General features: G+C 44.9%; 1 long non-coding RNA gene across 1 annotated transcript; it reads right to left on the reverse strand.

Annotated features, from left to right (window-relative positions):
- Positions 1–8,655: 8,655 nt before the first annotated feature.
- LOC117245049 lies at positions 8,656–12,627 on the reverse strand. The gene is made up of 2 exons (XR_004499209.1): positions 10,122–12,627; positions 8,656–9,278 (listed from the first exon to the last, which is right to left on the reverse strand). It is a non-coding gene; the product is annotated as an uncharacterized LOC117245049 (long non-coding RNA).
- Between the last annotated feature and the right edge of the window lie 92 nt (positions 12,628–12,719).

Genomic DNA, 12,719 nt, shown 5'->3' on the forward strand with positions numbered 1-12,719 from the left:
ATTTCCCAACATCCCAGCCCCCTTCACTGGGGTTGGTTGGTGGGGTTTTTTTGTTTGCAGAGAGAACCCAGCCACTGCTTTTCACCAATGTGCTCATTTATGAACAGCAGTGTGAAATACTGCAATACTTCAATACTTGCCTTTCTCCAGCAGCTTCCTAGTGAGGATCTCAAGGCTTTCCATAAACTTAAATTAGTTAAACCTCAGAGGCCCTCCTTGTATTTGGCATTATAACTCTTTTGCAGCTGGAAGAAAATATCCCAGCTTGGTTACGTGTCTCGCCTGGAGCCATGCAGTGAATCACTGGCAAAAAGAGGAACAGAACTCAAAAGCCCTGTCGCTGCCAGCTCTGGCCATCAGACACTTCTTCCTCCAGCCTTAAAGTTCTTTAAATCTGTACACATTTAGCGCATAACGCTTATGTTTCTCCATTACAACAGCAAACACTAAAATTTGGGTCTAATTTAACAGCTTCATGTCTTCACTCTGAACCAGTACACTGTGGAGAGCTGAGGCAGAAGGATGTGAAATGTGCTCTCCAGCAGGGCCCTGTGTGTCAGGGTATGGTAGGCACTTGGTCTCAGCAGATTTGTTTGGGCCCTGGGCCCCTCACATCTCTAACAGAGGATGCAGATCAGTCCCTTTTCATTTGAATTCTAAGTGGCAGTCAGAAGTGGAGGTGGGTTGTGAGCAAAAGCAGATGTGGGTGAGCTGCCCCACCTCTCAACTTCCAGCCAACATTTCTCCATCTACTTTAGCCTCTCTGTGGAGGGATTCCAGCTTCATCCCAGCATTAGCAGGCAGAAATGATGCTCAATAGGACGGTCATCTCATCTCACTCACACAGTACTGCACATTGTCTCAGCAGGGTACCTGTGCTGGGATATGCAGCTCAGCCTTGGCCCAGAACTTGAGCTTTCCAGTTCTGCTCACACCTGCTGGTCCCTCCATCCTCTGCTCCAGGACAAGAAACTTTGTTGTACTTCTCTCTCTCAGTTGCCTTTACCTGCTGGACAAGGTAAGCTGAGCTTTGCAAAGGTCACTTCAGGTGCCCAGTAAGCAAATAGATGTGATAAGGATACTGATCACCTTGGGAACATGGCAAAACACAAACGGCTCTGACTAACTTTGCATAGGAATACCCTCCCTAGAGGGGCAGGCAAGAGGCCAGAACAGATCACACAGCCCTGGGGAATTTCCATCAGCACAGACACAGACGGGCTCCACTCCCAAGTCTTTCCTGGACACCCATAACAGCAACTCTGCATTACTGTTGATGAACCAAGACTGGCACTTTGTTCCTTGCAACCAAAGGAAACCATCAGTTGTGGGAAAAACTGGAATGAAGGCAGCACAGGCACATGGAAATGCTCGCCTGGTAGGTTCTCTCCAAAGGAAAGACACTGCAGAGGGCAGGGACTGTGCTGGCAGAGGGCAGGACTGGGCTGTGTGGACAGAGTGAGGGCTCAAAGGGCTGTTTGGGTCCTGCTTGGTCCAGTGAGGCAGGACCAGGGTGTGGCTCATTTAAGTGAGTAAGGTTTTAGCCACTGGCCTCCCTAAGCACAGGGTTAGTGTTGCTGGGAGCAGGAAGCTCTCTCTGGGAGTCGTTCACAAAAGCTACACAAGACAGCATGGGTTTACCCCCTGCATAACAGATTCCACTTCTAAGCACCCAGTACTGACACAGAGACTTTTAATATTTGCCAATGTAGAGCTTCTTGTATGATTGATACATTTTCTAGAAGATTATTCATTTGTTGAGGTGCAGCTGCCGTTGGTGGGAAAACCTCAAGGTGAGAGCAAGGAAAAGCTCACATACAACCTGGCATCCCACGAGGGCCAGGCCTGTGAAAGGCAAACAGCATGAAGAGCTCGGCAGCACTTCAGCCCTTGACCTTTTGGTGCCTCTGCTAGCATAAAAGAGGAGATGCACTGAAGGATTAACTATTGATCCATTGCTTTGCCCTCAGATTTACATTCATTTCCCACTGCAAGACAGGAATGTTTCTTTCTCATGACAGGAATAAAAATTTCAGTGTTACAGAGTAAGAAAAGGCACACACATCTTTTCAGAAAAAATGTAAAAGTGTTAATAAATATACAAATTATTCTTATGGCTAACTGACTATTTTGGTCACAAATGCTAAACAGCAAACTATGTCTCCCCAGGATCTATTAGCAAAAATGGTCTCATAATTAAATGCAGTTTTTAAGTTATGAAGGAATTTTTCAGACAGACACATAACCTTTTCTCCCTCCTACATCTGAAAACCAGAAGGGTCAAGTTTAGCTTGTCACCTTGTGTTCCGATCCCAGTCCTGAACCACACAAACCTGGGTGTTGGAGGATCCAGAGGTTAAAACAAAACTAGCCACTGAACAGAATGGATGGCAGTGACAGGCAAAACATTCAGTAATGCCAAGACACAGTGTCAGGATAAGTATTTCTGTCATGGGGAATTTCCATGGATACTACAAGCAAACTTCCATAAAGTTATGGAAGAAAAACTTCTGTAGGTTGTAGCCTATGAGCTCCTCTTTTTGCTATCAAAGTCCTAAACAGCAGATTGGAATTCTACACCTCTGATTATCAGCTGTTTAGCAAGATACTGAGGTGTTTTCTATTTAACAAATGGCAATGGAGCTTTCATCCCTTCCTTTCAGATGTCACATCACCTCTGGTAGCTACTGTGAATGACGAGGAGTCATTCAGATTCTCGTACCCAATGTACTACATTTGTACATTGCTTTGATTTTCTGTGAATAAAAGATCACTTATAAGCATGAAGAGATGCATTATTCATCTTTGAACTCCCCTGAAAATCATTTTAAGCTGTTTATAAGCTCCACTCACTTGGAACTTGGGTGCACAACTTTGACTCATGACCAAACAGGTCTGGCCAAATTCCTCCCGAGGTGCCAGGCAGGGACCAGTGCTCAGAAGGATCTGTTCTTACCTTGGTACCAATGCTTCTCACAGACACCTGTGTTTGATCCAGAGGACAGTATCTCCCTTTGCCCATGCTGGGAATATTGGTACCTTCTACTGCACTGTGTCTCACACACATACACACAAAGCACAGGGCTATCCACACCTTTTCCTGGCAAAAAATGTATTAAATAGGGACATTTGCATTGAAATATTCTCTTATTTCTCCTCCTGTGGCATGCCTTCAACTTGCATTGCCTTAGCAGCAACTGTGTATTTCCTTCTTTACCCTGAGGATTATCTTCCATTGTCTTTGAGCTACAGAAGAATACACATTAACAAACCAGGCCTTCCTGTCTTTTTGTTTAACCTCCTCTCTTGTACATGAAGTCTAGATTAAGTTATGGATGTTTTCTTACTGAAAACATGAGATAGTTTACCCAGAGTGTTTTTCCATTTTCCACCCAGACAGAACCAAGAAGGGAATCGGGAACACACCACACTTTGTCTCTCTGGGTTTGCAAACTGTGCTCACAAAAAGTGCTGGGTTTAATGTGGGCTTGTCAACAAACTCATTCTCTACAGCAAGTGACAATTTAGACTGTCTTCCAGAATTTTTAATGAGGGATCCCCTAACAGGCTTCAGGGATCTCAGCAGGATTTTAAGAGCCTTACACAATGTCATTCTAACCAGAGTCTGACACTTCACAAAGCAAAGCAGCCCAGCGGTAATGACACCAACAGAGCTTTCATGTCAGTGGTTCTTCTTTAGTTTTACAAGAGTGACTGCAGAAGGAACAACAAGCAGGAACATTTGTTCCAACCTTAATTTCTAGCTTCAAAACCAGAAAATTAATTTCTTACAGCCATGTTGTACTCCTGGTTTTAATGCACATGTATAAACAGTACTTTTAAAAACCTCTCTGACAGCTCTCTAAATTATTACATTGCGACAACGACTCCAAATTTAAAGTCAAAAGATATTTTTCGTATAAGATTTTCATCTCCTTTCTGGCCAAAAAAAAAAAATCTGTCTTGCAAAAATACTTCATGAGACTCTTCTAACTACAGAACATCTGTGGGGAGCTGCTGTAAATCTGAGGAGGAGGAAGGCTTCCAAAAGGACTTTCAGAAACCCTGATTATTTATACTTTCATATTTCCCTTTCTCTTTCTACTACCTCATGTTGTAGTGGACACACCATTCATAATAAAAGCCATTAAACATGTGATTTCTGACATTATTCCACCTCAGTGTGACCTCCTTTTTTTCCTCCAAATGACATAGCCATAAGGCTCAACTTTGTATATTTTGACCTTTTTTGTTTGGTCGGTTTTGGTTTTGCAGGTAAATCAATTTCCCAAAATTTTAGAAGTTCATGAGGTGGTTCTGGTCTTGCTACCAGTCAAGGATGAGTCAGCCACATCTGAGAAACCCCTACAGAATCACTTTGAGAGTGCCAGGAGGGTCTCCAGCCTTGGGATATGGCCTTACTAAGTAAATTAAATGGAAGTTCTCAGCTGTAGCGGTTAACTCAGAGCCATCCACCACACATCACACCCAGTTTGCTCCCCCTTGCCTGGTGCATTTCCCCTACATTTTCCTCTGTTTATTCCAGTACCAGCAGAAGTCCTATTTTTGTAAAGAAATGCAACACTGTGCAGAGGCTGGGGAGGTGCCAGTCACACAAATCCCACAGGAGCTTGTGCCAAAACTCAAAAGCCCAAAAGCAAGACTTTTTTCCATTTAATTATGAAACCTCTGCTCCTTGCATATAAGAGGGGAAGTTTTATGCCTGTGCAGTGTTTGCTCCTGTGACTTTTGCCTTTTGTCCAAAAAAAAAGAGAAAAAATGCCCAAGATGAAAGGGCCACATCAAGTCTATCACTGAGAAAAGCCATTATTTTCCAGATATATACAGCCCTTTCCTGAGTTCTGAGGCTAAAATATTGTTTAAAAAACTGTTCTATGGAATTGAGAGATAAAATCCCAAGTTTGTGTCTTGGTTTTCCCTTGGGAGGTTTTTGTGCAACTCTGCATTAGTCTGAGTTACCTGGAACAAAGGTTCCTATTGGTCCAAGTGATCAATTTTAAACACTTCTCAAATTAAAGAGTCTATCAAGACTCTTTGTACAATCCTCACATTTCAGTATAAATAATTTTAGAGGAAAATGTCCAGAAATTGTCATTCTGAGTTGCAAAAGCTTTGACTTCATAAATATTTCAGTGTATCAGGGACTGTTCTCTGGCAAATTTGAGTGTTATTTTTCCTGGAATAAGTGATCAAGTCAGCTGACGTGAGTCAGTCTCTGCTGTACACGACACATAAGGTTTGCCATTAATCCAGACCAGATCAGAACATTAACACTAAGCTGATGCTGGTGTGTTGACTGAGGCAGAGGGGAGGCTGCTGATTTCTACCACCAGTTCCCTGGGGAAAGAAAAATTTGGGATTGGAGGGCTGACTGGGAAGAGATTCCATTTCATACAGAGTTTGGTATTACCTCCACAATTACCCTTGGCTGAGTAACAATCCATCTTTCTTGGGCACAAATCAACACACCAAACCCAGAACCACAACAAAGAGAGTGCGTGCTCCTAAATCATCAGTTCAGGGTCTCACTACAATTTGAAATGGAGTCATCTGACAGGGATTATCTCTGTGGCTCGAGAAATAAAGGAACAATACCCTGGGTGGGAAGACATGCTTTCAATCTTTGTCACCTAACTGCTGCCAGAGGACAAGCATGGTGGAAACCAGTCCCCAGACATGTAACACAGACACCACGTTTTCTTACCCCCCTTTTCCCAACAGCCAACAAATGAACGCGTGTGACTCACAGAAACTGGGGCTGAGCCACATTTCTGAAGGCAGAAAGACTGCATAAAGACAGCTCCAGCATGAAGGAGAAAAAGATCTTTGTGGCAAACTGAATTTAGCAACGTCACTGGGAGCTTCTGACTCAACCCTGTTCTGCCCAGCTGCACACTCCAACCACCACCACTCCACATACCTGCCAAACCAGCCCCATTCAGCCCACTTGGAGCTTTGCCACCAGCAGCCGGACAGAAGATGACTGATGCAGTTGTAAAGCAACATCTAATGAAGAAATTCTTTTTATTTCAGGGTTGTAATTAAGCCATACCTCGCAACACTGCCACTGGCTGAGGCAGGAAGGCTGCTGAAGGGTTGTACCAGGAGAAGCAGGAGATGGAATCAGGTTGTTATTCCACTTCAGATCAGTCCACGCTGGCTTGAGTCAACCTCAGACCAGTTTAAAGTAGCTGTTTCCTTGCCTGTCTCTGCTGCCTGGCAGGTCTCCCAGATAAAAGCATTGCTGTGGCACAGGGGAGGGTGCTCTGGCTCTGGAGACTGGCAGGAAGGTGTTCTCCAGGTTTCCAGGGACTCTTGGTACAACAAAGGGGGACACTGCTACAGCAACAAAAACTGCAAGATCCCACTGTCAAATGTTCCACCTCCAAACAGCTTCTCAAGCCCACTGCTCCCACTCTCCCTGCAGACTCATGACTCCAGTTTTCATTGTACAGGAACACAAACACTCCATACATGTACTTAAAGCAGAATATTTAAACACTTCCAAGTTAGCTCCATCTCCTGCACATCAAGCCAACCATGTCCCTTCAATGGGCTTCCCAGACAGCTTAGCCAGCTCCCAGGTGGGCACCTCTACCTGCTGAAAAGCTCAATGCTGAGCTGACAGCTCCCTCCTCTGTCAGAAAGTAATAAAAGCGGCCAAAAAGTCTGTCGGAGTTCCCCTTGGAGCAGAGGACTTCAATAACCAAGGATATTATGCATTTTCTCTCATTTTTTTTATGCAGGCAGGGGAAGTCTCCAGAGTAGCTTCCCAGTGGTACAGGACTCCTCAGCACTATTAAAATATCACTTCTCATCTTGCCGTGTTGCAGCTGATCAGGGGAACCTCACACCACAGCAGGGCATAGCCAGGACTTCCAGCTGTGTCAGCACATACCAGGTGTCCTGCTGTGGTCCTCCTGTGCTTTGGCTTCTCCAGGATGCAGCAGGAGACAGCACAGGCAGTGTCCTGCTCAGGCAAGACCACAGGCTCCTGTAGGTCACTGGCAGGTCTGTCTGTCCTTCCCACACAGTTTCACACTGAGGAGGTACCCACTGGTCCTTCACTTCTGACTGTGAGGAAAATGTTTGATTCTGAGCATCTAATGGCAGGATAAAGTCACATATAAGAACTTAGCTGTTATCCCTGATGTGTTCCCTCTGCTAACAAGCCAGTCATTAAGTGAAGTTGCATGTGCTGAATGTTTGTGCCCCATGCTTAAGGCCAAGGGGTTTTTTGGTTCTTAAAACAAACTGGAAAAGGGGAGCATGGGCAATTCACAGAAAAAACAGTTTTGACATTGTAAAATGTTGGAGAAATTTAATTATTTCAGGATCAAGTTGCATCATTGTGTTATCTTCTGTTTACCCTTCAAAAGGGAAAGGGGTTTTACTTCTAGCACCATTTACTAGAGCTCTTTCAAATATTTCTAAATTCAGAAAAGAGGAAGCAAACAAATTATCTCAAAGTGCACAGAAAGATTTTAATATTAAATGCCTTACTGTACAATTTAAATACTCTGTTCCCTTTCTATTCTATATTCTGTTGTTTTACAAAGCATTAATATTTGTCTAATAGAGTTATTGCTGGATTCTACTAAACATCTCTGAATTTTCTCTGTTCTGCTCTATTTACAAACTCAAAGTTGTGGAATAATTTAGGGTTTGAACATAAACTGAACTTCAATGGTCTTGCTTGCTTCCTGTTAGTCAAACTACAATTTTCTGATAGGGCTTTTAATTCAATTAAGTTTCTCTGAACATATCACAAAGTAAACTTATTTCCATTGCATTTTCTTGCCACAGAAGCTACTGCTCATTTAAAGTCAGCAAAATGCCAAGTGCAAGCTTAAAGCAAATCACATGCTGTGATGGTGTGAAATAAACTAAACAATTCAGTTTTCAACTGAGACACAAGCTTAAAGAATTGTGTAGAAAAATAAATGACTCGCAACAAGATGCTAGTGAAATATAGGAAAGGTTTTCAGAACTGCAGGAGGAGCTGCTTGTGCCCTATTTGTGGAAGACAGGAAGGTGGGTCACACTAGGATTAAGAGATGAGCTTGTGCAAGTCACAGCAGTCTGGAGCTGTTGTGCCCAAGAGCCAACCAGGGTTTCTGAGAGGTGCAGCCTCCTGGATATTCTCAGGTAAGGATGCAAGATAAACTTTCAGTTCAGGCAGTAAATCACCTTCACATGAGGAAACCAGGAGGAACACACATGTGGACAGGGAACACAGACCACAGAATGTTCTGATGGCTTTGCTGTAGGATTTTAAAGAGTGCTTGCTGCACCCATGGAGGCACAGGATAGGCTTGGAGAAACACAGTTCTTGGAAGAGCAATGTTCCTCTGAGCCTCAAGGCCTTCCAACCAGGGATTCTCTCAGTAGAAACACAGAGCTGCTTTCTCCTGCAACAGGGATACCTGACCAACACCACCTTGGAGGTGCCTGTGCTCCACACAAACCCATGCCTGCATCAGACACTTCAGCTGCACTGATACGGGGCTTGTAGACATACTTTCTCCAACCACAGCTAGAGGCCAGAAACTTTTTGGAGCTTCTGCTCCCCCTCAGCATATCAAAGGCTTTGGATTTCCCTGTCTGTGTGAACAGGCAGGTCTCCATTCTGTGAAAATCCTATCCAGAGCATAGTGTTATAGATGGGCAGTGCGATGGTTGGCTCCCACAATTAAGGGATGAATACTGTGCGTATGTTAAGAGCAGCTTTATTGATGTACGGTTACATTATTGTGATTTGTTGTTTGGATGTCCCCTGTTCTCCCCACAGTCCCTTTTCCCCGCAGGGTTGCTCAGGGCGAGCTTTGGTAGCCGGGACCGTGAGGGAGCGCGCGCACGCGGGCCCGAGGCTGGGGCAACTGGGCTGGGCAAGGCCGGCACGGGGGCGTGGCACAGCAACACCTGGCCACCAATCACATTGCAAGAAAGTAGCCTCCACCAATGAGCGGCGAGGAAGAGTTGACTGACAGGCACTGGGAGGGGCCAGGGCTGCCCGAGGCGCCCCCCAGGACTATAAAAGGTGGAGCAGCCATTTTGTAAATGAGCTTGTGGCTGCTGTCACTAATTTCAAGCGCGCTGGTTTTTTTTCCTTATTCGGTCCTTCGTTAAGGTTTTTAATAAGCCATTAAAATTTTTAAAAGCGAACATTGTTTGTCACAACAGGAATTCTCCCTTCCATCAGGGCTGTCATGACAGTAACATGTCAAACACCCGTGGGCCCAGCTGCAAACTACCACCTGTGGACAAACACAAGCGAGTTAATTGCTACAGCAAGAGGAAAGGAGGAGGCTAAAGGTCTGGCTTTTAAGGTGGCCACTTCCTTTAGGACTCCAGACAGGTTACTTGCACTTCAGGATTCTTTATCTGTAAGGCAGATCAAAAACTAAATTCATCAAGGCCTGCACTTGGCCTAAATGCAGTGTAGACTACGCAGAGATGTCCTACATGGAAGAAATTGATCTCCTTTTGGTTTGGACTCTGCTGGTTTTACTTTTTTTTTTTTTTTTATATTGGCACCATTGGGAGAGTTCCCATTTGCTTAATTAGGCCACATAAGAGGAAACAGGAAAGACACTTGGCACATTTGGCTTGACCTGCTAATTTTCATAGCTTCATGAATCTGAGCCGCCTGGGTTCAGATAAGCATTCTTGACATTAGGAGCTGGATATCCAAATCAGCTGGGAAGGATAAGTTGTTGGGGATTTTTGGGTTGGTTTTGTTTTTTTACAGCAGACACAAAACCATGTTTTTATTGTGGTAGATAGATGCTTTATGCTGCTCAGCTTATAGCTCTAGAACAAAGACAACACTGACATACCATCCATGTTTGGTTGGCAAACACTTCTAGATACTATTCCCAGTTTCTGACAAGGCTTTTAAAAGTAAATTATAATGCAATTAACTAATGGGTAAGTTATGGAAGGACTCTCAGTAAATCATGTCAATGTGGTGTTTGAAGAAAGCTCTCAGTTTCCTGGCACAGCAACTACATTCACTCTTCAGTCAAGTGTATAGCTTGACCAAAAATAAAACCCATGGTATATTCCCTAAGGGAAAAAAAAAACCCCAAAAAACTCACCAGCTACTGCTTCCTATTATTTCTTCTCAGTTCATGGTTTGGTTTTTTTTTCCTGACAGCTGTAAATACAGTTGAAAGACTGTCTGACTTAAGTGGAATTGATTGCAAAAGGTATCTCTGCAATAAAAATCTCTGCAAAAGATATTATGAGGTGTTTTAGCTGCTCATAGCATTCAGTTAATAAACAATTTTTTCCCCTGTATGGGCCCTTATCTTGGCAAAAAATAAATTGAAAGGAAAGGAGAGAGGGAAGGGCTTATGTTTATGACCAAACTAATCATTTCAGAATACATTGCTTTAACTCATAAACAAAGTCCCCACATGTTACGTGAGAAGAGCTGTACTTCCGCAGCACCTCCTCACCCTGGATGCAGAAAACTTATTGGGGTTTTGGCCATCATGAATGCCAGGATGAAGACTGTTTGAACAATAATACACACAAGACAAGAGAAGGTGGCAAGTTCATACTATAGATACCTTTGGAAGCTGTGGTTTACAGATAGACTGAGGATTGTCATTGCTGGCAGTAGAGCTTGTTGGCTACCTTGATTAATATCAGTTTTGAATCCACTAAAAGCTGCCTACTCACCAAATTGGTAACAGTCAGCTCCTGAAGTACATTCATTAACATCATGCCCGAACAGTGCCCACCTGACAGAGAAGGACCTGAGGCCACAGACCCATCCAAATTCAGTGAGTACTCTCCTTTGGGCTACAAGCTACTACTAGGAGAAGCACAGACAGTGATCAAAACACCTGACAGTGTTTTGTACACAAAGGCCAAATTCCCCAATGGATCATGAAAAAGAAACAGTAGGTGACAAGGATCTCTATCAAACAGTAATAAAAAACAATTATGAAAAGAACCTATGGCCTAGAAATAACTGACTTCTGGTTCAAGCCCAACCAACCCGGTGTCCAAACCACAGGTCATTTCCCTATGGACTTCAGGCAAATGAACCTCTGTCTCAGCATCAGAGGTGAAGGTGTACTGGTCAGCCACAGAATAAACTATCATGGGCCTCTGATTGTGCACACTGTCAGTCATCCATCAAGAACTGGTACCAAGCTATACAAACCATTTACCAGGTAGGATCAAATGTCTGCTTGATAAGAAAAAGTCACCTTCCTTGCAATGCTTTACAGAACAAGCCAGTCTCAGGGATTTGCTTACTGAGAGGGGCTAAGCAGAACCCTTCCTCTACAGGCACCAGAGTAGTCCATGAAAAGGTCAGGCTAAAGTTAGCTGGAAATGCAAATGCTGTCAAATGAGGGAATGGGGAGAAACACTGATCATGCATCAGAACCAGCACAGCACCAGTTTCTCTTACAGTGCCCAGGTTAAACAGGCCATTCCCAAGTGCCAGCTAAAGGCTGCTGTGCCTGTTCACAAGGGAACCCTGAGAGACAGCAGAAGCTGTTTGTCATCAACCCTCTCCTTGCACACATTCCCTTTGCAGTGATGGCCCCCCAGGTCCCCTGAGGCTAGTTAGAAATGTTGAACCTTCTCAGGTGGGCAAGGAAGGAAACAATGATGAAGTAGTACCCTTCCTCCAGTGCATCAACCACAGGGCTCTGCATCCTGGGATGAGGACAATCCTTGCCACTAAGCTCACCACACACATGTTCAGGAGATGCTGTCAGTGACTCCAAACCCTTCCAGCCCCTGCCTTGTGCTGCCTGTGAGCCCTTCAGCTTTCTCCAGCCCCAACAGCACAGCACAGTGCCTGCTAGTAGCAGAGCTCATCTGCTGTACTAGAACAGGCCCATAGAGAAACTTTTTATTTGACACTTTGGTACCACTGCCCTCTCTTACCTGACTCAAGCAGGTTGTACAAGGGCTGAGTTAATTAAATCCAACCTATGACCAAACTCCCTGATGTCAGCCAGACCAGGGCACTGAGTGCCACAGTCAGCCTTTCCTTGAACACCTCCAGGGACAGTGACTCCACACTTCCCTGGACAGCCCATTCCAGTGTCTGATCACGCCTGCTGTATAGAAGTTTTTCCTAATGTCCAACATAGAACAATTTAAGACTACATCCTCTCACCCCATCACTAGTTACCAGGCAGCAGAGGCCGATTCCCCACCTGGCTATAACTTTCTGTCAGGGAGCTGTGCAGAGTGGCAAAGCCATCCTTTAGCCTCCTTTCCTGCAGGCTAAACACCCTCAGCTGCTCCTCAAAGGACTCGTGTTCCAGACCCCTCATCAGCTTCGCTGCCCTTCTCTGGGCCCACTCCAGCCCTTCCAAGTCGCTCCTGAAATTAAAGGCCCAGAACCATGCACGGGACCCAAGATGTGACTCTACCGAAAGAAAGGGGGAAAATAACCACCCCAGGCGAACTGGGCATAGCGATTCAAGTCCCTGCCACAGCTGCCTTTCACCCAGTAGGTGAGGAGGGACCAGCACCGCCCAGCATCAATAGCTCCTCACGGGGCAGGCATCGGTAAGGCCGCAAAGAAACCGACAGCTCCGCCTCGCCAGCCACACACCCGAGCCTTGCCGCTCCCCAACCCACACGGCGTAAATAGCACCGGCGTTTTTATAGCGGCCCTTCCCGGCAGCCCCCGCGCGCGGCCGCGCCGATTGGCCACC

This window comes from Parus major, chromosome 12, assembly GCF_001522545.3.
Source record: "Parus major isolate Abel chromosome 12, Parus_major1.1, whole genome shotgun sequence".
In the NCBI taxonomy this organism is placed as follows: Eukaryota; Metazoa; Chordata; class Aves; order Passeriformes; family Paridae; genus Parus; species Parus major.